This window comes from Triticum aestivum, chromosome 1D (genome assembly GCF_018294505.1).
Source record: "Triticum aestivum cultivar Chinese Spring chromosome 1D, IWGSC CS RefSeq v2.1, whole genome shotgun sequence".
Classification (NCBI taxonomy): domain Eukaryota; kingdom Viridiplantae; phylum Streptophyta; class Magnoliopsida; order Poales; family Poaceae; genus Triticum; species Triticum aestivum.
This window is the reverse complement of record NC_057796.1, coordinates 81204622-81230200: the sequence shown is the minus strand read 5'-3', so window position 1 is coordinate 81230200 and position 25579 is coordinate 81204622.

The following is a 25579-nucleotide window of genomic DNA, read 5'->3' as shown; positions in this document are numbered from 1 at the left end:
CACTAATTGCTGTAGGTGTCACAGAAACCGGTTTCTGTGATGAACTACTTTCCAATAAGGGAGCAGTTACAGTTACCTCATCAAGTTCTACTTTCCTCCCACTCACTTCTTTCGAGAGAAACTCCTTCTCTAGAAAGGATCCATTTTTAGCAACAAATGTCTTGCCTTCGGATCTGTGATAGAAGGTGTACCCAACAGTTTCCTTTGGGTATCCTATGAAGACACATTTCTCCGATTTGGGTTCGAGCTTATCAGGTTGAAGCTTTTTCACATAAGCATCACAGCCCCAAACTTTAAGAAACGACAACTTTGGTTTCTTGCCAAACCACAGTTCATAAGGTGTCGTCTCAACGGATATCGATGGTTCCCTATTTAACGTGAATGCAGCCGTCTCTAAAGCATAACCCCAAAACGATAATGGTAAATCAGTAAGAGACATCATAGATCGCACCATATCTAGTAAAGTATGATTACGACGTTCGGACACACCATTACGTTGTGGTGTTTCGGGTGGCGTGAGTTGCGAAACTATTTCGCATTGTTTCAAATGTATACCAAACTCGTAACTCAAATATTCTCCTCCACGATCAGATCGTAGAAACTTTATTTTCTTGCTACGATGATTTTCCACTTCACTCTGAAATTCTTTGAACTTTTCAAATGTTTCAGACTTATGTTTCATTAAGTAGATATACCCATATCTGCTCAAATCATCTGTGAAGGTGAGAAAATAACGATACCCGCCGTGAGCCTCAATATTCATCGGACCACATACATCAGTATGTATGATTTCCAACAAATCTGTTGCTCACTCCATTGTGCCGGAGAACGGCGTTTTAGTCATCTTGCCCATGAGGCATGGTTCACAAGTACCAAGTGATTCATAATCAAGTGATTCCAAAAGTCCATCAGTTTGGAGTTTCTTCATGCGCTTTACACTAATATGACCCAAACTACAGTGCCACAAATAAGTTGCACTATCATTATCAACTCTGCATCTTTTGGCTTCAACATTATGAATATGTGTATCACTACTATCGAGATTCAATACAAATAGACCACTTTTCAAGGGTGCATGACCATAGAAGATATTACTCATATAAATAGAACAACCATTATTCTCAGATTTAAATGAATAACCGTCTCGCATCAAACAAGATCCAGATATAATGTTCATGCTTAACGCTGGCACCAAATAACATTTATTCAGGTCTCAAACTAATCCCGAAGGTAGATGTAGAGGTAGCGTGCCAACGGTGATCACATCGACTTTGGAACCATTTCCCACGCGCATCGTCACCTCGTCCTTAGCCAGTCTTCGCTTAATCCGTAGTCCCTGTTTCGAGTTGCAAATATTAGCAACAGAACCAGTATCAAATACCCAGGTGCTACTGCGAGCTCTAGTAAGGTACACATCAATAACATGTATATCACATATACCTTTGTTCACCTTGCCATCCTTCTTATCCGCCAAATACTTGGGGCAGTTCCGCTTCCAGTGACCAGTCTGTTTGCAGTAGAAGCACTCAGTCTCAGGCTTAGGTCCAGACTTGGGTTTCTTCTCCTGAGCAGCAACTTGTTTGCTGTTCTTCTTGAAGTTCCCCTTCTTCTTCCCTTTACCCTTTTTCTTGAAACTGGTGGTCTTGTTGACCATCAACACTTGATGCTCCTCTTGATTTCTACCTCCGCAGCCTTTAGCATTGCAAAGAGCTCGGGAATTGTCTTATCCATCCCTTGCATATTATAGTTCATCACGAAGCTCTTGTAGCTTGGTGGCAGTGATTGAAGAATTCTGTCAATGACACTATCATCCGGAAGATTAACTCCCAGTTGAATCAAGTGATTGTTATACCCAGACATTTGAGTATATGTTCACTGACAGAACTATTCTCCTCCATCTTGCATCGGTAGAACTTATTGGAGACTTCATATCTCTCAATCCGGGCATTTGCTTGAAATATTAACTTCAACTCCTGGAACATCTCATATGCTCCATGACGTTCAAAACGTCGTTGAAGTCCCAGTTCTAAGCCTTAAAGCATGGCACACTGAACTATCGAGTAGTCATCAACTTTGCTCTGCCAGACGTTCTTAACGCCGTCAGTTGCATCTGCAGCAGGCCTCGCACCCAGCGGTGCTTCCAGGACGTAATTCTTCTGTGCAGCAATGAGGATAATCCTCAAGTTACGGACCCAATCCGTGTAATTGCTACCATCATCTTTCAACTTTGCTTTCTCAAGGAACACATTAAAATTCAACGGAACAACAACACGGGCCATCTATCTACAACAGCATAGACAAGCAAGATACTATCAGGTACTAAGTTCATGATAAATTTAAGTTCAATTAGTCATATTACTTAAGAACTCCCACTTAGATAGACATCGCTCTAATCATCTAAGTGATCACGTGATCCATATCAACTAAACCATAACCGATCATCACGTGAAATGGAGTAGTTTTCAATGGTGAACATCACTATGTTGATCATATCTACTATATGATTCACGCTCGACCTTTCGGTCTCAGTGTTCCGAGGCCATATCTGCATATGCTAGGCTCATCAAGTTTAACCCGAGTATTCTGCGTGTGCAAAACTGTCTTACACCCGTTGTAGATGAACATTGAGCTTATCACACCCGATCATCACGTGGTGTCTCGGCACGACGAACTTTGGCAACGGTGCATACTCAGGGAGAACACTTTTACCTTGAAATTTTAGTGAGAGATCATCTTATAATGCTACCGTCAAACAAAGCAGAATAAGATGCATAAAGGATAAACATCACATGCAATCAATATAAGTGATATGATATGGCCATCATCATCTTGTGCCTTTGATCTCCATCTCCAAAGCACCGTCATGATCACCATTGTCACCGGCGCGACACCTTGATCTCCATCGTAGCATCGTTGTCGTCTTGCCAACTATTGCTTCTACGACTATCGCTACCGCTTAGAGATAAAGTAAAGCAATTACAGGGCGATTGCATTGCATACAATAAAGCGACGACCATATGGCTCCTGCCAGTTGCCGATAACTCCGTTACAAAACATGATCATCTCATACAATAAAATATAGCATCATGTCTTGACCATATCACATCACAACATGCCCTGCAAAAACAAGTTAGACGTCCTCTACTTTGTTGTTGCAAGTTTTACGTGGCTGCTACGGGCTGAGCAAGAACCGTTCTTACCTACGCATCAAAACCACAACGATAGTTCGTCAAGTTAGTGCTGTTTTAACCTTCTCAAGGACCCGGCCTTGCCACACTCGGTTCAACTAAAGCTGGAGAAACTGACACCCGTCAGCCACCTGTGTGCAAAGCACGTCGGTAGAACCAGTCTCGCGTAAGCGTACGCGTAATGTCGGTTCGGGCCGATTCATCCAACAATACCGCCGAACCAAAGTATGACATGCTGGTAAGCAGTATGACTTGTATCGCCCACAACTCGCTTGTGTTCTACTCGTGCATATAACATCTACGCATAAAACCAGGCTCGGATGCCACTGTTGGGGAACGTAGTAATTTCAAAAAAAATTCCTACGCACACGCAAGATCATGGTGATGCATAGCAACAAGAGGGGAGAGTGTCGTCCACGTACCCTCGTAGACCGTTAAGCGGAAGCGTTATGACAACGCGGTTGATGTAGTCATACGTCTTCACGATCGACCGATCCTCAGTACCGAACGTACGGCACCTACGCGTTCAACACATGTTCAGCTCGGTGACGTCCCATGATCTCACAATCCAGTAGAGCTCGAGGGAGAGTTTCGTCAGCATGACGGCGTGGTGAGATGTTGATGAAGCTACCGTTGCAGGGCTTCGCCTAAGCACCGCTACGATATGACCGAGGTGGATTATGGTGGACGGGGGCACCGCACACGGCTGGGAGAGATCAATGATCAACTTGTGTGTTCTAGGGTGACCCCCTGCCCCCGTATATAAAGGACCAAGGGGGAGGCCGGCCAGCCCTGTAGGGCACGCCAGGAGGAGGAGTCCTCCTCCTAGTAGGAGTAGGACTCCCCTCTTTCCTACTCCTACTAGGAGGGGGAAAGGAAGGGGGAGAAGGAGAAGGAAAGGGGGCGCCGCCCCTCCTAGTCCAATTCGGACTAGAGGGGGATGGGGCGCGCGGCCTTCCCTGGACGACCCCTCTCTCTCCACTAGGTGCCAACAAGGCCCATTAACCCCCGGGGGGTTCCGGTAAACCCTCCGGCACTCCGGTAAAATCCTGATTTCACCCGGAACTCTTCCGGCGTCCAAGTATAGGCTTCCAGTATATCGATCTTTATGTCTCGACAATTTCAAGACTCCTCGTCATGTCCGTGATCATATCCGGGACTCGGAACTACCTTAGGTACATCAAAACATATAAACTCATAATACCGATCGTCACAGAACTTTAAGCGTGCGGACCCTACGGGTTCGAGAACTATGTAGACATGACCGAGACACGTCTCCGGTCAATAACCAATAGCGGAACCTGGATGCTCATATTGGTTCCTACATATTCTACGAAGATCTTTATCGGTCAAACCGCATAACAACATACATTGTTCCCTTTGTCATCGGTATGTTACTTGCCCGAGATTCGATCGTTGGTATCTCAATACCTAGTTCAATCTCGTTACCGGCAAGTCTCTTTACTCATTCCGTAATGCGTCATCCCGCGACTAACTCATTAGTCACATTTCTTGCAAGGCTTATAGTGATGTGCATTACCGAGAGGGCCCAGAGATACCTCTCCGACAATCGGAGTGACAAATCCTAATCTCGATCTAAGTCAACTCAACAAGTACCATCGGAGACACCTGTAGAGCACCTTTATAATCACCCAGTTACGTTGTGACGTTTGGTAGGACACAAAGTGTTCCTCCGGTAAACGGGAGTTGCATAATCTCATGTTCATAGGAACATGTATAAGTCATGAAGAAAGCAATAGCAGTAAACTAAACAATCAAGTGCTAAGCTAACGGAATGGGTCAAGTCAATCACATCATTCTCCTAATGATGTGATCCCATTAATCAAATGACAACTCATGTATATGGCTAGGAAACTTAACCATCTTTGATCAACGAGCTAGTCAAGTAGAGGCATACTAGTGACACTGTGTTTGTCTATGCATTCACACATGTATCATGTTTCCGGTTAATACAATTCTAGCATGAATAATAAACATTTATCATGATATGAGGAAATAAATAATAACTTTATTATTGCCTCTAGGGCATATTTCCTTCAGACCGGCCATAGTCAAATTCGATTCAACTAAAGTTGGAGAAACAGACACCCGCCAGCCACCTTTATGCAAAACAAGTTGCATGTCTGTCGGTGGAACTGGTCTCATGAATGTGGTCATGTAAGGTTGGTCTGGGCCGCTTCATCCAAAAATACCGCCGAATCAAAATAGGACGTTGGTGGTAAGCAGTATGACTATTATCGCCCACAACTCATTGTGTTGTACTCGTGCATATCATCATCTACGCATAAACGTGGCTCTAATACCACTGTTGGGGAATGTAGCATGCAATTTCAAAAAATTTCCTATGATCACGCAAGATCTATCTAGGAGATGCATAGCAACAGGAGGGGGAGAGTGTGTCCACGTACCCTCGTAGACCGAAAGCGGAAGCGTTAGGTTAACGCGGTTGATGTAGTCGAATGTCTTCACGATCCAACCGATCTAGTACCGAACGTACGTCACCTCCGAGTTCAGCACACGTTCAACTCGATGACGTCCCTCAAACTCTTGATTCAGCAGAGGGTCAAGGGAGAGTTCCGTCAGCACGACGGCGTGGTGACGGTGATGGTGATGTGATCCGCGCAGGGCTTCGAGTAAGCACTACGTGAATATGATCGGAGGCGTAAACTGCGGAGGGGGCACTGCACACGGCTAACAGAATTCTTCGTGTGCCCCCGCCCTCGTATATAAAGGAGGGGGGGAGGAGGCCGGCGGCCAGGAGGGTCGCGCCAAGGGGGGAGTCCTACTTGGACTCCTAGTCCAAGTAGGATTCGCCCCCCCTTTCCTTTCTCCACCGGAGGGAATAGGAAGGAGAGGGAGAGGGAAAGGGAAGGGGGGCGCCACCCCCTCCTCCTTGTCCTATTTGGACTCCCTAGGAGGGGGGGGGGGGCGTGCGGCCACCCCCGCGGGCTTCCCTCTCCTTCCTTAGGCCCATGTTGGCTGATTACTTCCCCGGGGGGTTCCGGTAACCTCCCGGTACTCCGGAAAAATAGCCGAATCACTCGAAACCATTCTGATGTCCGAATACAACTTCCAATATATGAATATTTACCTCTCGACCATTTCGAGACTCCTCATCATGTCCGTGATCTCATCCGGGACTCCGAACAAACTTCGGTCACCAAAAGACATAACTCATAATACAAATCATCATCAAACATTAAGCGTGCGGACCCTACGGGTTCGAGAACTATGCAGAGATGACCGAGACACATCTCCGGTCAATAACCAATAGCGAAACCTGGATGCTCATATTGGCTCCTACATATTCTACGAAGATCTTTATCGGTCAAACCGCATAACAACATACGTTATTCACTGTGTCATCGGTATGTTACTTGCCCGAGATTCGATCGTCGGTATCATCATACCTAGTTCAATCTCGTTACTGGCAAGTCTCTTTACTCGTTCCGTAATGCAGCATCCCGTAACTAACTCATTAGTCACATTGCTTGCAAGGCTTATTATGATGTGTATTACCGAGAGGTCCTAGAGATACCTCTCCGATACTTGGAGTGACAAATCCTAATCTCGATCTATGCCAACCCAACAAAACACCTTCGGAGATACCTGTAGAGCATCTTTATAATCACCTTTTTATGTTGTGACGTTTGATAGCACACAAGGTATTCCTCCGGTATTCGGGAGTTGCATAATCTCATAGTCAAAGGAATATGTATAGTCATGAAGAAAGCAGTAGCAATAAAACTTAACGATCATTATGCTAAGCTAACGGATGGGTCTTGTCCATCACATCATTCTCCTAATGATGTGCTCCTGTTCATCAAATGACAACACATGTCTATGGTCAGGAAACTTAACCATCTTTGATTAACGAGCTAGTCTAGTAGAGGCATACTAGGGAAACTTTGTTTTGTCTATGTATTCACACATGTATCAAGTTTTCGGTTAATACAATTCTAGCATGGATAATAGGTATTTATCATGACATAAGGAAATATAAATAACAACTTTATTATTGCCTCTAGGGCATATTTCCTTCAGTTTGAAGTTTAAGAATGAAAATAAAATCCATGCAATAGTGTGTAGGAGAGAAAACTAGTAGGTGGGAGAGAGGAATGAAGTGCATCGACCTAGCATAAGCATTTCTCCATAAAGTTTTCATATGAATTTAAATATCAGAATGAATACATGACATGGGTGCACGAATCTCCAACCAAGATGAAAGGCCCAGCCATGCGCGGGATATCCCGTGCATGGTAGAATCACTTTTCTCTTGATGATGATGCATATGCCTTGTAGAGCTTCTCCACTGTCTCAAATCCTTCAAATGTCATACTTACTTTAGACTTCAAATTGTGATAACATTCAGGCGTAAACGACGAACACTGCAGCATAAAGAATAAAATTGTGATAACCACATTCACACTAAGATAACTAAATTGATTGGGATCAATTGTAAGGCGCAAACTCATCAAAATTACACCTAGAGGTATGGCTACATTCTCTTTCGGTGTGCCAAACTATCCCTCGCTCATATGCATTTGCATGTACTTAGTTGGCACCATATGACTGCAAATGCACCTATAGGATCAAGCTTTCACATGTGGCAATGACACATGTTTTAATATACCAAGGACTGGACTTTTTTTGGTTGTGATACGTGAAACTTGTGATGTTGTAGTGTTGCTGATTGCTAGTGATCCCGTGGTTGTTCATTAAAGCAACTGGCTGATCTAGCGTATCAGAGCTCCATAGACTACGATAAGGACATTATGCATGCGCCGGCAGCTGCCGGTGAACGCTGAGATCATGTTAACTGGGACGGCCAACACTTGCATGAGTAGGCGCTTGCCGGTGGATGCCGTCACACTAACCAGAGAGCAGAGGGGCATGGACATTCAAGCTAGGATTCCACACCACCATTGGAGAGAGGAGTACCGAGAACAGTCAATTACGCACAAGATGCAGTCGGACGACTAGAGTTGTTATTGGAAAGTAAAATTGTTGGTATAGGCGTGTCAATGAAAAATTACTGCAAATTAAGCTAAATCAAAGGGTTTAGATCAAGGGCCTAAGAACACAGGGATGCAGGGATACATGTAGGCATCGGATTCACAAGATATGTTCCCTATAACAATCTGAGTGGGTGCATCTGACAGACGCGACCCTTACAAAAGTAAAAAAAGATGGCAACGAACAACGATTCAAAACTTATATCAGATGCTCATAAATAGGGATTATCCCAAAATTATCCAGACCAATGTATCATCATTATAATCTTTCCTACTTATAAAAGCTGGAGTCGATGGTCAGTTCACAGGAGGGCCAACAACCTTCACAATAAACAAATACACCTCTCTTCCTCTTCACATGTGGAAGTAGCAAACTTCCAAGAGTTATATAAACAATTGCATTTTAGGTGTGGGACCTAACACAAACAAACAAATAAACTACTACCTTAATGAGAAACCAACACTCATGTCGAAGACACAAATAACAATTGCAAAAAATATGACTCCCAACTCCAAATTATGATTTTGATTTTAGTTTTCCCTCCCAACAAAATTTCCAAGTTCTATATCAACCATGGAAGAGTGAACAAATTGTAATGCCCATTCTCCCATGTTTCAAATTCAAAATGTTGTATCACTATAAATCTTTCAAATGAACTACTATAGAGAAATCAAATTCTTTGACACCTACCGCATCTCTCTTACTGTATTTTTGCTCTTTTTTATCGCGAATCATGCAAGATATATACTAACGTTTTTTTATCATCTTCTAAGTCGGTGGCCTAACATCTATCCTTTTTAATAGCTCGGTAGCAACGCACATGCACTGTGCTGGTTATTTCTTAGGACATGGTATTTTCTGGTGATTCCTAACTACTTGGTTATGTGGGGAATTTTGAATTCCATATTGTTTTAATACAAAAAAATCAGGAGGAACAACATGATGCAAGAAAAAGCCCACCCACCTTTGTGAGTACACTTGCATGCAACAAGCAATAGAGTGTAAAATGAGGGTACTACCCTACACTCATGTGGATAAGTCCTTCTAAACGCACAAGCCACATTAGCATGAGAATTGACTTCAAGTTATTCTACTAAGCGATGGGTAGAGAGAACTACAATTGGAAGGGCATTTCCTGCATCCAACGTTCCTTCATGTACACCATTAACATTGAAGTCATTCCTTCAACTTGTGGATTCAACGGGATCACACAAGTATCGACCCTTTATTCATGAAGCCCTTCCGCGGCCACCAATAGTAATCAAGCACAACAGACTTACGATGGGCTTGTGCAAAACAGTTTATTTCTCTATTTTTTACCCTTTAACTTGTGTTCTTTCTACACCTGACAACTAGCTTGTGTTCATTCTACAGTTGATTATTGACTAGCTTGTGCATGATGCCACTTGTATTCTTTCTATGCTTATGTGATTTGTATGCGAATGTATTTTGTGAACTGATGTTGAATAAATACATTGTGTTATATGTTTGAATTTTCCAACTAGATGCATGCACCCTTTGGCCCACACTTACACTGGACACAGATGCATCATTTTTTTGAAAAGGAGCATTACACCCGGCCTCTGCATCAAGCGATGCACACAACTATCTTATTAAGAAAATAAGTCGCAAAGTACGCAATTCAACTCAAGTACGTAAGCAAAAGAGAATCATAAAGCAGAAAGCGACAACTGGCAAAATTGGACAAGATCATTAAACACTTATCCTATTATTAGACCGCCATTCAACTGGCCCCACCGAAAATGGGCATTCATGGAAAAATTCGGTCATCACCTAAGACACGATCTTACATGACAGAAAAAGTGGTACCGTCAAGAAATTATTTTTGTGATGGAAATTCGGCGACGATGGGGGTGATGGCCAAAAACAGTCACCAGAGCATTTTCGATGACGAAAATCAATTTTACATGGCACAAGTGGGCCGTCGCAAAAAACCTCCGTATTGTAGTGTTGGTAGCTCCATGTGCACCTCAATGCTTCTCAACTTTCGTATAGAGAGTGGTAGCCCCAGGTAATTGCAAGGGAAAACACCACTCACCCCTCCAAAATCTTGCACTAGCCCCTGAACATCCAAATTATGGCATTGAATTGGGTATATGACACTCCTCGCCTGGTTCACTTTCAGCCCTGATATTTCCCCAAAACTTGTCAAAAAACATGGGTTCACAAACAGGAAGGCATCGTCTGCATAGAAGCTTGTCCTTAGCCTGGCAACACGTAAGAGAATGGGTAACAACATGTCGGCCTCTATGGCCTTCTGAAGCAGCCGCTGCATGGGATCCATCATAGGGATTGATGAAGATCATGGGGGACAAGGGTCCCCCTGCCCGAGTCCACGCCTATGCATGAAAGGAGATCTAGGGGTTCCAGTGAGCATCACCCTTGATGAAGCATAATGCACACAATGTCTCTCCACCGCTGTCAAAACCCAAATGTTGTGCGCATGCGACGCCCGATGAGAGTCTGCTGAGCCGGTTTGTGCCCTCGACATGCCGTTGGCGGTTTGGTTGAGGCCTCTGATTTTAGATGTTGGGTTTGGTGTGAGGTCTGGGCAAGCGGCCCTGATCATGTGCACCTCCTTCATGAAGTTGATAGGAGTAGCGGCAGATGTTGCCAGGAAGGTGGCTTCAGACTTACTGATGTATTACTTTGTAAGGTCTCAGTGTATAATTAATAAAATGGCTGTATGCATCGGTCGATACAAAGGCTGGGGGTCATCCTCCTTTCCTAAAAAAGTAATTGGCGCCAATGAAGAGGTCTCAGAACATAGTGATAAGGTGTAGATTACTTTTGAATAGTTTCAAGTCGCTGTTGGTGGCCACGACCGCTAGTAGCTTGAAGATGAATTAGGAATCTCTGAAATTCCATTGGTTAATTTGTAGCACCTCGATGGGCAGTTTAGCAAAAAGGAAAGTACACGTGTTGTGTTTGATCAACATGATGAGAAGGCGCCGCGAGGACGACACATTGCCGGTAAAGATTGTATCATCAAGTTTTTCTTGTGGATAATATCTCGCCTTGAGAACTGTGCGCACAAAATTTCTGGCCTAGATAATAATCTGCATGCTTGATGAGCCAACAAAGCGTCGTTGAACAAAGGGAAGTTATGGAAGCCTGCACCACCCCTATCTTTGGGTTGTAAAAGGTGATCGCAACTTTTTCATCAGTGAACTTTCCTTTTTCCCTTCCGGGAGTCCCAACAAAAATTTCTCACCATTTTCATGAGATCATCACATACCGAAAAGAGTAGTTTGAACACTCCCATAATATAGGTCGGTAGGACCAGAGCCACCAACCTAATTAGAACCTCTCTACCGGGCTGACCTAGGTGCTCATCTCCCCACTGAATAAGCCGTTTTTTGACTTGTTTAAAGATTCTGAAATCTGGCCTTTGACATACGTATTTCCGGGGTTGGGAGACCCAATTACTTCTCCTCGAAGACAGAACTTGTAACACTAAAGATGATGGTCCCGCAAGTGCTATTTCATGTAAAAAGTAACATCAAAGTTAGACGTTGTAGGTTAGAGAAGGTTAAAGAAAAACTATTAATTGGGGAGTCGCACAAATGCACAATACACATGTGTGAAAAATTATTTCATTTTTGTCTTCCGTTATGCCACTATTATTGCATTTTGTCTTTAATAAATGTGAAAATTTCAACCTCATCATCCTTTTATTTTTTGCAAGCAATTTCTCAATTTGCGCATTTCATGCATTTGATGGATCATGGATGTGGTGTATTTGAAGGAGATTCTATCAAATGGTGAATGGCAATCCAGTAAAAAGGATAATACAGGAAATATTTCAAAGTGTTTATTTTACCATTTTATTAGTTTTCTCGCAGGAAAAAAAAGTTTCTTAGCCGGGCCTACATCTATAGCCTGTGTATGGTCTGCCGGGCCGAGTGGTTTCGGCCCCAGGTAAATGCCAGTCGTTTCTCAAAAGAAAAAAGGTAAATGCCAGGCGGGAGCTAAAAATTTGATTTATGTTTTGGCGCTCCCCAAACCTAAATAACGTTGCGTTTCTTACCAAATTTTCTGTGGGGAGCGTTTCCTACCATATTTGATGGCCGAGATAAGATTGTATCGAATTAAAACTTGACAGCCAGCCGTGCACATGGACGTTGTCAACAGCTTGCAACCCTCCATTTCTGGGCTCTACACCACTACATAAGCACTCCATCTACGACACCCCATGGCATCATCCACCCCTAATTCCATTGCTGCAAAGCCCCAAGCATAAACAAGAGAAGCCTCGACTAGACAGTAGACACAAACCACACATCGCTCGCCATCCACGACGTACGCGCTGCAATGGCGGGCTGGTCCTCTCTCGCGTACGACCTCGTCATCGAAGTCGGCGACCGTCTCCTCGCCGCTGGCGACCTCGACTTCTACATGAACATGCGCGCCATCTGCCGCGGCTGGCGTGACGCAACCGACAGCCCTAGGGCCAATCCGGCGGACCCTCGCTTCCTGCTCCGGCAGTGGGTCCCGCTGGACGAGAAGTTCCCAACGAGGGGTGACGCCCTCGCCGCCGGCCGCCTCTTCCTCAACACCACCACAGGACGCTCCGTCCGCAGAGAGCTCCCATGCCTCCCAAACCACTACTTCGTGACGAGCACAGGTGGTCTCCTCGTCATGGCAACCAGGGTCGCTCCCCACGCCGTATGCGTCGTCAACCCTATCACGGCTTCCCCCATCAAGTTCATGGCGTCCATACCTGACACGGTGCAGCACACCACCGCCTATCTCCACCAGGTTGGCAATGGCATTTCACCCACCCTGGTCCTGGAGATCGGCGTGTCGCGTGACACGGCGTACTCGGCCCAGCCCGATGCCGAGCTCTTCGAGCTGGTGGAGCACACACTGCTGGACAAGGGGCTCAACATCTGGGGCATCGACCGGCATCAGCAGGGCATTGATGGTCTCATCAGCAGCATCCTCGCCGTCCTTCCTGACGAGATGTACTCCATCTATCCCTGCTGCTACTTCCTGGGTTCCCCGGGGGATAACCTGCTCGTCGTCCCCCGTCAACGGCCAGCCCACGGCGTGGAGGTCTTCAAGGTGGACGTGGAAAGAATGGAGATCCAGCCGACAAGATGCATCGGTAATCACGCTCTGCTCCTCGGTGACAACAGATGCCTGTCCGTCGCTGCTGACAAGCTCCATGCTGTCCAAGGCGAGGAGCTCCATTCCATCCGCCGCAACTGTATCTACTACTATGTCGGTGGCGAAGCTCCAGGCATGTGCGTGTACGACCTCACCAATGACAGGGAGGAGCGGCTCGCCCCGTTTGATGCTGGATGGAATGAAACGTGCATCATGGATGAATCGGTCCGTCTCTCCATGCTTCAGAAGCTCATGAACTACTGCACCGATATCACATGGACTCAGATAGGGCAGGAACAGCGTTACCGGCAATGGCAGGAGATCTACAAGGCGTTGCTACAGAGTCGTGCGTGAGTGATCTCTCAATTATATGGGTTATGCATTCCGAATTTCTGAGTTCTCTGTGTGATTTATGTCGATCCGAATCCTGTTGATTCATTTGAGTTGAAGATTGTTATAATTGATCTTCAGTTGAGAGATCAATTAATTGATGACATTTTTCCCTTTCATATTTAAAATCAAACTTTTCAATTCCTGTTTGTTGATTGTGTGAAAATGAAACATGCATGACAGTGCATCAGTTCGTTTATTTGCTTGAGTTTACACCCGTGCTCATATTTTTTTGGTCAAGCAGGACGTGAGTTTTGGATTCTTCGTCAGAATGATTTCACAAAAAGTGGTACGAACAATTTTTTTTTTTGTGAAACGCGATCCCTTAGGGCCCGATTCATACAAACATGCATTCACGTAAGCTAATCGACACAGGTCATACGCGATAGCACATACATGACGCATGGCAACACAAGACCCCCATTTGTAAGTTAACCTTAACGTACGATCATGGTACGATGCTGTCTCTCGATATATCGACACACATCAGTAACATGTTAAAAGGGTGTTAACAGTTAACACATACGAACATTCGTATCATAGGAAATGGATAATTTCAGTTGTGTAATGCATCCTATAATTATTTGAAAAAAAGATGATTTAGTAAAGCATGGATGCTGAAATCATGAGTGTTAATATAGTGAAGGAGCCACGATGGGTTTTAATTATAGTGGACGTATATGTCTCTGTTCATGGGTTCTATGTGTGCTACTCGTTAGAACTAGCGACAAGCTCTCTCCATAATTCTGAAAGAGATGTGACGTACACACCGGAAATGCAAAATGGCTCCTGGGCGTACAATTTTCTACATTTCAGAGAAATAGCCATGTGTTTTGTTCGTGTTTTTTGGGTGTCTGATAATTTACATGGAAAGGGTAAAATTTTGCGGCCTACATGAAATAATTAATTTAGTGCTTCAAAAATTGATTTCCTAGAGCACAGACTTGTTTTGATCAAATCACAACACAAAGCATTTTTTCAATAAAACTTTGCACACAAATTGATGATAAGAACATTTATGTTTTCGAAGCAATTATGAGACGTTGTTCGGTTAACCATGGGGCAAGACGTGACAGTCGTGTGACCTGACACCTAGCAGGTTGCTCGGGCCCTCTCCAAACCGAGGCAATTATTAGATTTTGAAACAAGGCAAAATATTTGCCATTTTCATTGATTAAGAAGAAGAGTCTGAGAGACAGTAACCACAATAGCAGAACAAAGACATCGAGCTAGGCTCGCGACATTATATTACAAACGTGCTTAGCCCCAGGTATGGCCTGAATAATTGCTTCGTCTTTAATGTAGCGCACAATCACTGCACCAGTGTCGCCTTGGCCCTAAAGACGTGTGCATTCCTTTCCTTTCAAATCTTCCAACCCACGCCTTCCCACCAAGATTTGACCATGACATATCGATGCCAAAGCGCAATGCTGACATGAAGATCAGACCAACAAAGCCCAGCAATGGCTTACCAACGGCTCAGCCAGCAAGAAGCAAGCTGCACTATTACAGAATACTTACAAATTTTATTTCATCATTGACGGGTGTGGACTACCAGTGAAAACCCTTGGCTTTCATAGACAATTGGTGTGTTCAGTCAGTGCAGAGGGTGAGGGAGTCCTGGATTACGGGGTCCTCGGGCGTCCGGGCTATGCGACATGGGCCAGACTCATGTGCCGTGAAGATACAAGATGAAAGGATTTTCCCCGTGTCCGGATGGGACTCTCCTTGGCGTGGAAGGCAAGCTTGGCGTTCGGCTATGAAGATTCCTTTCTCTGTAAATCGACTATGTACAACCCTATCCCCCTCCAGTGTCTATATAAACTGGAGGGTTTTGTCCGTAGAGGATGATCATAATCATATAAACTAGACATCTAGGGTTTAGCCATTACGATCTCAAGGTAGATCAACTCTTGTAACCCCTATACTCATCAAAGTCAATCAAGCAGGAAGTAGGGTATTACCTCTATCGAGAGGGCCCGAACCTGGGTAAACATTGTGTCCCCTGCCTCCTGTTACCATCGATCCTTAGACGCACAGTTCGGGACCCCCTACCCGAGATCTGCCGGTTTTGACACCGACATTGGTGCTTTCATTGAGAGTTCCACTGTGCCGTCGTCGAAAGGCTCGATGGCTCCATCAATCATCTACAACGGTGCTGCCGGGAACGAGGTTTTTCTCCCCGGCCAGATCTTCGTATTCGGCGGCTTCGCACTACGTGCCAACTCGGTTGGCCACCTGGAGCAAATCGACAGCTACGCCCCTGGTCATCAGATCAGTTTTGGAAATCTGAACTATGTCGCTGATATCCAAGGAGACTTGATCTTCCAAGGGTTCGCGGCTCCAACCACAGCTCCGGCCTTGGATCCAGAGCGCGTCACCAGGTCCGAAGACGGGAGACTAGAGCCCGCCGGACTCTCTGCGGCTGCAGAGCTCAACGCGGGAGAACCAGAGGGAATAGTGTGACTAGCGCTCATCATAAAGCCGGACTCTTTTCCGAACACTGGCCCTAGACGCTCGCATCCCGCGTCATGCGGGCTCGGCCAGGGAACTTGGGTCCCCGCCCAAACCTCGCTCTTAAACGAGGCTCTGGACTTAATGCAGTCCCTCGCCATCACAGAGGAATCACTTCTGAATTGCCCCCAGCCCGGACTAGGGGCTGGAAATAGGGAACTTTACTTCCCACCCACCACCCACTTTGTAGCCACTGTCGAAGACCTAACCGACATGCTCGACTATGCCTCCGATGACATTGACGGTATGGACGACGATGCCGGAGAGGAGCAGGCCCAAATCCCGCCGTTCATCGGATGATGGACGGCCACTTCCTCGTACGACGTATACATGGGGGACACACCCAAAGAAGGCGACGGGGACGAAGAGAAGGACCCAGTCGAGGATGAACCTCCTGGAATACCACCGAAGCGTCGACGTCAGCGGCGCCGCTCTAAATCGCGTCGCGGAAAAGACAGCAATACCGGCACCGGAGATGATGTTACTCCGGAGAACGCCAAAGACTAAGAAGACCCCATCGAGCCAATATCCGAACAGGATGATCAGGAGCACGGGCAAATTGACCCTGACGAGCAAGTGGGGAACGAAGACTCAGAGGATAGCAACTATCTACCACCCTCGGAGAACGACGTGACCTCGGCGACGAAGATTTCATCATGCCAGAAGAACCCCTCGAACAAGAGTGCTTTAAGCGCCGGCTAATAGCTACAGCAAGAAGCCTTAAAAAGAAGCAGCAGCAACTTCGAGCTGACCAAGATTTGCTCAACGACAGATGGACTAATGTCCTGACAGCCGAAGAATACAGCCTTGAACGCCCAAAGAAGAGTTACCCGAAGCGTAAGCTGCTACCTCAATTCGACGACGAGGCGCTGGAGCCCATACCACCCACGCGTAACGCGGCTGACGGACCTGACCGACCACCACGTGGCCGGGACAGATCGGCAACTCAAGCCGAACACCAGCCCGCGCCGCCTCACCATAAAAGCAGAGAAACAACAACTCGGGGATACACATATGACCTATGACAGGACCTGGAAAATAGAGCAGGTCAGACAAGATCAATATACGGATCGCAGGGGCGTGCCCCGGCACATGAGGACGGCTATCAACCCTGACGCGACAAGCACAACGACGCTCGGGCCAAAACCGCATACGGACTTCATCCGAACTGCGTCGTGATGTTGCCCCATACAGAGGCGCCACACCCCCTATGCTTCACCGATGAGGTAATGGAGCACCAGTTCCCAGAAGGGTTTAAACCCGTGAACATCGAATCATACGATGGCACAACAGATCCCGCGGTATGGATTGAAGATTTTCTTCTCCAAATTCACATGGCACGTGGTGATGATCTGCATGCCATTAAATACCTCCCCCTAAAACTCAAGGGGCCAGCACGGCACTGGCTGAACAGCCTACCAGAAAACTCTATTGGTAGCTGGGAAGACTTAGTGGACGCATCTAGAGACAACTTCCAAGGCACCTATGTTCGCCCCCAGACGCCGATGACCTTAGTCATATAATCCAGCAACCCGGGGAATCGGCCCGGCAGCTTTGGACCAGGTTCCTCGTCATAAAGAACCAGATCATGGATTGTCCGGACACCGAAGCCCTCGCGGCCTTCAAGCATAGCATCCGAGACGAGTGGCTCGCCCGACACCTCGGCCAAGAAAAGCCGAAATCCATGGCAGCCCCACCGCACTTATGACCAGCTTTTGCGCGGGAGAGGATAGCTGGCTTGCTCGTAGAAGCAACAGCACCAGCGACCCTAGCACCTCCGAACCCAGGGACGGCAATGGCAAGCCACGACGCAACAAGCACAAGCATCGAAACAATAACGAAGAAGCCCAGGACACGGCGGTCAACGCCGGATTCAGTGGCTCCAAACCCGGTCAACGGAAGAAGCCATTCAAGGCAAACAGAGATGGCCCATCCAGTTTAGACAGAATACTTGATCGGCCTTGCCAGATTCATGGCACCCCCGATAAGCCCGCTAATCACACCAACAGAAATTGTTGGGTCTTTAAACAGGCCGGCAAACTCAACGCCGAACATAAGGAGAAAGGGTCGCCCAGCGACGGCGATGACCAAGAGCCTCGTCAGCCGAACACAGGGGGACAAAAGCAATTTCCCCCCAAGGTAAAAACAGTGAATATGATATATGTCACACACATCCCTAAAAGGGAACGCAAGCACGCACTACGGGACGTCTACGCCTTAGAGCCGGTCGCTACAAAAGGACCATCCAACCAGTATCTGTCATGAAGGTTCGGCAGCTCTGGTCCTCGATCCAATCATCGACGGATTCCACCTCACGCGAGTCCTCATGGATGGAGGTAGCAGCCTCAATCTACTCTAGCAAGACACCATCCGCAAAATGGGTATTGATCCATCAAGGATCAAGCCCACCAAAACTACCTTTAAAGGAGTAATACCTGGTGTAGAGGCCCGCTGCACGGGCTCAATCACATTGGAGGTCATCTTTGGTTCACCGGATAACTTCTGAAGCGAAGACTTGACCTTCGACATCGTCCCTTCCGCAGTGGCTATCACACACTGCTCGGACGAACTGCGTTCGCTCGCTTTAACATGGTCCCGCACTACGCCTATCTAAAGCTTAAGATGCCCGGTCCACGTGGCATCATTACAATCAAAGGAAACATGGAGCGCTCCCTCCTTACTGAGGAGCACACCGTGGCCATCGTGGCCGAAGTACAAAGCGGCCCTATCAAGCTGCACACCTCATCGGCTATTAAGCCACCGGACTTTATCACTCAAGGCCGGTCAGGTCTCCATGCTGGCAGCCCGGCAATCCCAGGGCTGGATTAGCAGTTTCGCCTCCGTCGACTGCCACCACTACAGAAAAAGACACATCCGTGACATTTTGGGCCGAACGAAAATCTTTTCTGTCATACTTATGACACTTCTATGACGATAATTGTGACAAAACCCGGTATCATCATAGATGTGGTGGGGTCCTACTTCTATGACAAAAAATCATGACAGAAAATGGGCTTTTCATCCTAGAGGGGCCGGAGACGCAGCTGCATGACATTCTTTGGGCCGTCCATGACCGAAAAAACCGTGGTAGAAGCGAGGGCGCGGAAAATATCGGGGAGTCCCCGGTTACGGTGGGTGGTCGGGGGCCGAGCGATGCGCGTTTCTCTCGTACGAACGCGCGTGTGTGCGAGGCGTTGGGCTCTAACTGAACCCGAGCGAGGCGTTGGGCTCTAACTGAACCTGAGCGATTGCACTACAGGCTACGCGTTACTGAACCCAAGCGATCGATCGATGGCTGTTAACTGAACTTGATCGAGCGATTCCTTCGCTACTGCTGCTAACTGAAGCCTCTAGACGAACAGTGAGCGTTGTGGGGGGGGGGGGGTTGGATGAACAGTTCCCGGTGGGGGTGGATGAACAGGACCCCGTGGTGTTGCCTCTGGATGAACAGTACCCCGATCGATCGAGCTGGTTGGGGCTGGATGAACAGGACCCCGTGGAGGGCTGGATGAACAGGACCACCCCGTGGAGGGCAGGATGAACAGTAGACGGTGGAGGGTAGGATGAACAGTAGCCCATGGAGGGGTGGTTGAACAAGAGCCCGTGGAGAGGGCTGGTTGAACAGTAGCCGGTGGAGTAGCGCGCGGTGGAGGCTGGATGAACAGGAGCCCCGTGGATGAACAGTCGCAGGTGGAGGCTGGAGGAGGTCGACGGTGGATGAACAGTAGCCCATGGAGGCTGGAGGGGGTCGACGGTGGAGACGAACACTATCCCGTGGAGTCCCGTTTTGTGGTACGCCACACCCCTCCCGATGAACAGGCCCCCTGTTTCGACCGTAGCGCTCCAACACAAGTCCGTTTCCTCCGTTTTGCGGTACGCCAAACCCCTCCCGATCAACAGGACCCCCGTTTCGACCATAGGAGGTCTATTTCCTCCGTTTTGCGGTACGCCAGACCCCTCCCGATGAACAGGATCCCGTTTCAAACGTGGCCGGTCGAACACAAGGCCGTTTCCTCCGTTCTGCGGTATGCCAGGCCTCGTTTCCATCGGCTGTTCCGTCCAAGCCCTCCCGATGAACACGACGACGCATTCCGTTCCGACCCAGCCGGTTGGCTCCCCATGAACACGACGACGATGTTTCTCCGTTCCGACCCAGCCATGTACACGAGTCCTGGCCGTATGTATGCGCGAGTAGGCGTTCGAGACCCTGCCCATATGTACGTACGTGGCCGTATTTTCTTTCTTGCACACTGGCCGATGTACGTATGTGTACATGCTACGTGCGCGCCTCTACTACGACACGTGCGCGCCTCTACATCGACCAGTATGTATGTACACGCGACCAGAATGACAACGCTACGTACGCTTCGACCAGGTGGGTCCTGACTGTCAGGCACTTCCTTGCGTGCGAAGATGTAGCTGGTGGGTCCCAGCAGTCAGGGGGGCGAATCGTGTTTTTTTGCCCGGACGCACTTCCTTGCGTGCGAAGATGTAGCTGGTGGGTCCCAACAGTCAGGGGGAAACATTTTTTTCACGAAATACGGTGGCCCATCCGGTGGGTCCCCGCTGTCAGGTGGAGGAATAATTATTTTGCTTCTAATAAGGAGGCACTTCCTTACTGCGGCCGTGGACCCAGCTGTCAGCCTCTCCATGTACAGTCCACGTCCGATGGAAGCCGTTCCTTGACCACGTTGACCACGCCGCACCGAGAGCACCAGGGTGGTGGACGACGGCGAGGCCTAGGAAGGGGACGATGCGGAGCCGAGGAAGACGCGGCAGTGGATGCCCACGCATAGAGGAGTATGAGGGTTCACTAGTTCGCTGCGGTGTGAGGCTGGCGTCGCCGCAGAATAACAGGGGGTGTGGGTGAGTAGAGGGATGGCCTGGCCAGCGGTGGGAGTAGTAGGGGGCGGTGAGGCCTCCGCCGCATCGCAGCCGGCCACGGGAGGCAGGAGCATGAGGCACGACCGACGCTGGTTTGGCGGCTGGAGCAAGAAGACCAGAGGTTGAAGAAGCACTACGGCCGTTGGATGGACATCGTACGGTCAGTGGAGCTAGAATTGTGCATATTGACTAAGTTGACAAAGCCCTCCGTCCCCGTCAACTTAGTAGGCCCACAAGTCAGCCTGCCACTATACTGGGTCCCAGCTAGCAGGGGGAGTATTCATTTTTTGTGCGTAATAAGGAGGCACTTCCTTGCGTGCGAAGATATAGCTGGTGGGTCCAAGCTGTCAGCGGCAGTAACATTTTTTTCGCGAAATACAGAGGCCCTTTCAGTGGGTCCCAGATGTCAGTGGAGGAATCATTATTTTGCGCGTAATAAGGAGACATTTCCTTGCGTGCGTCCGTGGACCCAGCTGTCAGCCTCTCCACATACAGTCCACTTCAGATGCATGTCGGTCGTTGACCAGGCCGCGCCGAGAGCACCAGGGCGGTGGACGACGGCGAGGCCTAGGAAGGGAACGACACGGAGGCAGGGAAGACTCGGCAGTTGTTTCCCACGCGGAGGGGAGTACGACTGTACGAGGGTTTACTGGTTCGTCTGCTGTCGCCGGAGAATAACAGCAGGTGTGGGTGAGTAGAGGGATGGATAGGCCAGCGATGGGAGTACGGTGGGGCGGTGAGACCTGCGTGGCAGCACAGCCGGCCGCGGGGAGGAGGGAGCAGGCAGTCCAGCCGGCGCTTGTTTGAGCGGCTGGAGCAGGAAGAGCAGAGATTGAAGAAGCACGACGACCGTTGGATGGAAATCCAACAGTCACTACTTGTGCGTCAACCTTTTTTTTCGGAAATTCTCAAATCTGTGAAAAACAGCATGCAACCCATCTGCCATTATTTCTAATAATTTACAGCCCATTTGCTAATTCTTAAGGTTTTTTTGGAGCCCATATTCTTTTTGTTAACATTACAGCCCATATTGTGGCCACGGTTAAAAAATTATACGAAATTTTGCATATTTCGGTGCGGTCCGAACTGTTTTTAATCCCGAAATTTTGAGTCACATTCAAACTGATTTAAAAAATAAATGTATATCAATATAAAATCCAACAAATTGTCCACGCATAAAAATCAATGCAATTTAAAATCTCGAAATGAAAAAAAGAAATTTGAAACTAATTGCCGGTTTGATGTGTTTTAAAAATATACAGCCCATTTCTCATTACTGATAGGCCATTTTCTTGGCCAGCCGAATGAAGCTCTCCTCGTCTTGAAAGATTTGCAGCCCAACAGGCCTGTCAAAGCGACTTACTTGGCAAATCACAAAAAAACTGGGCTGTGACCGTGGACCCAGCTGCAGCCGTGGACCGAGCTGTCAGCCTCTCCACGTACAGTACTCTTCCGATGGAAGTCGGTCGTTGACCACATTGACCACGCTGCGCCGAGAGCACCAAGGCAGTGGACGACGGCGAGGCCTAGGAAGGGGACGACGCGGAGCCGGGGAAGACGCGGCAGTGGATGCCCACGCGGAGAGGAGTACGAGGGTTCACTTGTTCGGCTGCGGTGTGAGGCTGCCGTCACCGCAGAATAACAGGGGTGTGGGTGAGTGGATGGATGGCCTGGCCAGCGGTGGGAGTAGTATGGGGGCGGTGAGGCCTCCGCGGCAGCACAGCCGGCCACTGGAGGCAGGAGCAGGCGGCACGACCGGCGCTGCTTTGGGCGGCTGGAGCAAGAAGACCAGAGGTTAAAGAAGCACCATGGCCGTTGGATGGACATCGTACGGTCACTGGAGCTAGAATCGTTCATATTGACTAAGTTGACAAAGCCCTCTGTCCCCGTCAACTTAGTAGGCCCACAAGTCAGCCACCCACTATGGTGGGTCCTAGCTAGCAGGGGGGTATTCATTTTTTGTGCGTCATAAGGAGGCACTTCCTTGCGTGCAAAGATATAGCTGGTGGGTCCGACCTGTCAGCGGGGGGAACATTTTTTCCGCGAAATACAGAAGCCCTTCCTGTGGGTCCTAGCTGTCAGGTGAAGGAATCATTATTTTGCGCGTAATAAGGAGGCATTTCCTTGCGTGCGGCCGTGGACCCAGCTGTCAGCCTCTCCACGTACAGTCCACTTCTGATGGATGTCGTTCATTAACCACGTTGACCAGGCCGCGCCGAGAGCACCAGGGCGGTGGACGACGACGAGGCCTAGGAAGGGAACGACATGGAGGCAGGGAAGACTCGACAGTTGTTTCCCACGCGGAGGGGAGTACGACTTTACGAGGGTTTACTGGTTCGTCTGCCGTCGCCGGAGAATAACAGCAGGTGTGGGTGAGTAGAGGGATGGCTAGGCCAGCGATGGGAGTATAGTGGGGCGGTGAGGCCTGCGCGGCAGCATAGCCGGTCGCTGGAGGAGGGAGCAGGCAGTCCCGCCGGCGCTTGTTTGAGCGGCTGGAGCAGGAAAAGCAGAGATTGAAGAAGCACGACAGCCGTTGGATGGACATCCAACAGTCACTGCTCTCGTGTGCATTATTTCTAATAATGTACAGCCCATTTGCTAATTCTTAAGAATTTTTTTGAGCCCATCTTCTTTTTGTTAGCATTACACCCCATATTGTGGCCACGGTTAAAAAGTATACGAATTTTTTGCATATTTCGGTGCGGTCAACTGTTTTTAATCCCGAAATATCGAATCACATTCAAACTATTTTGAAAAATAATTTATATAAATATAAAATCCAAAAAATTGTCCACGCATAAAAATCAATGGAATTTAAAATCTTGTAATGAAAAAAAATTGAAACTAATTCCCGGTTTGATGTGTTTTAAAAATGCTTGAAAGATTTGCAGCCCAGCAGGGCTGATAAAGCAAGTAGCCCTCGTTTGGATATTTCTTTAAAAAAAATAGAACTAGGCTAGCCATTTTCAGCAAGAAAAAAACACAACTAGGCTCATGATGTGGTAAACATAAATAAAACCCTGGCTAGACAGGCCACAGCCCCCACACAGCCCCGTTGTTACCCTGATCTGTCGCTAAAACTAGTATAAATAACAACTGCTTGTTCCTAAAAAAAACTGCGCGACCTGTTGGGTCCCTGGTGTCAGCCGCTCGTAGTGTAATCACTACAAAAAAATACACTTCCGTGATGATACGTGTTTGTCACAGTAGGTCGTGCTTTTTGTCATGCATGTACATCCATGACAAATTTATGACAGAATCAAGATAGTCATACCTGTGCTGTCGTAGAAGTGTTCCATGACATTACCAAAATTATCATCACAGAAGTGTCCACTTCCATGACGATAAATCGCGCGTCACAGAAGTGCTTTCGTCAAGGGTGACCGACACATGGCATCCACCGTAAGGGAACGCCGTTAAGCAATCGGGTCGGGTTTTGGATCCGATAACCCGTTAACAGCCCCAACCAATGGGGATTTTCCACGTGTAAAATCATCATTGGCTAGAGGAAACACGTGTCGGCTCATCGTTGGGACATTTGTCATCCACTCACTGGACAGAAGGCGCCTATGATACGTCGACACATGGCATGGCCCAACAGTGGCCCATTCCTGTGAAAAGGCCGGCCCGTTTGACTTGGTCAAAAGCTGGCGGGCCGGCCCATGGAAAGCCTGTTAACGGCCTGTTCGTATATAGCCCATTTACAGCCCGCTAACCCAAGGCCCGTTACGCCCTATTCGAATTAGGCCCAGTAGTGTCATCTGGGCCGTCCAATATGATTCCAGCCCGTTTTCACTTCTGGCCCATGTATAGCCCATGACGTCTTTCGGCCCATATGAGGCCCTTTGTAACTCTTGGCCCATTAGCGGCCCGTGCTGAAAGTGGCCCGTAATGAACAGTGTATTACTTTACACCCATTAACGGCCCGTGGTGAAACTGGCCCGTAATGAACAGTGTATCACTTAATACCCATTAACGGCCTGTTATTCCGTTGGGCCGTTTCCAGCCCAAGTTAACTTTCGGCCTTCTGAGGGCGCATTTATTCTTGGGCGCATTTGCAGCATTCGGTTACTTACGGCCCGTTACTGTCATTTTCTGCTTGTGGGCCAAATTCAGCCCATCGTTACAGTCGGCCCGTTTGTGGACCGTTAGTCTATTGGGCCATTTTCATAGCATCACCAAATACGGCCTATTAACGATGGCTCGTTATGGTCGGCCCATGAACGGACGATTCCAACTCTAGCCCGTTTACGGCCATAATGCGGTCTGTTTGGCCCATGTTTGGCCAATCGATCATACGGCCCGTATAAGGCCCATTGATGATACGGCCCGCAGAAGGCCCATTGTTTCTACTGCCCGTAGAAGGCCCATTGTTTCTATGGCCCGTAGAAGGCCCACTGTTTCTATGGCCAGTAGGAGGCCCAGTGTCACTA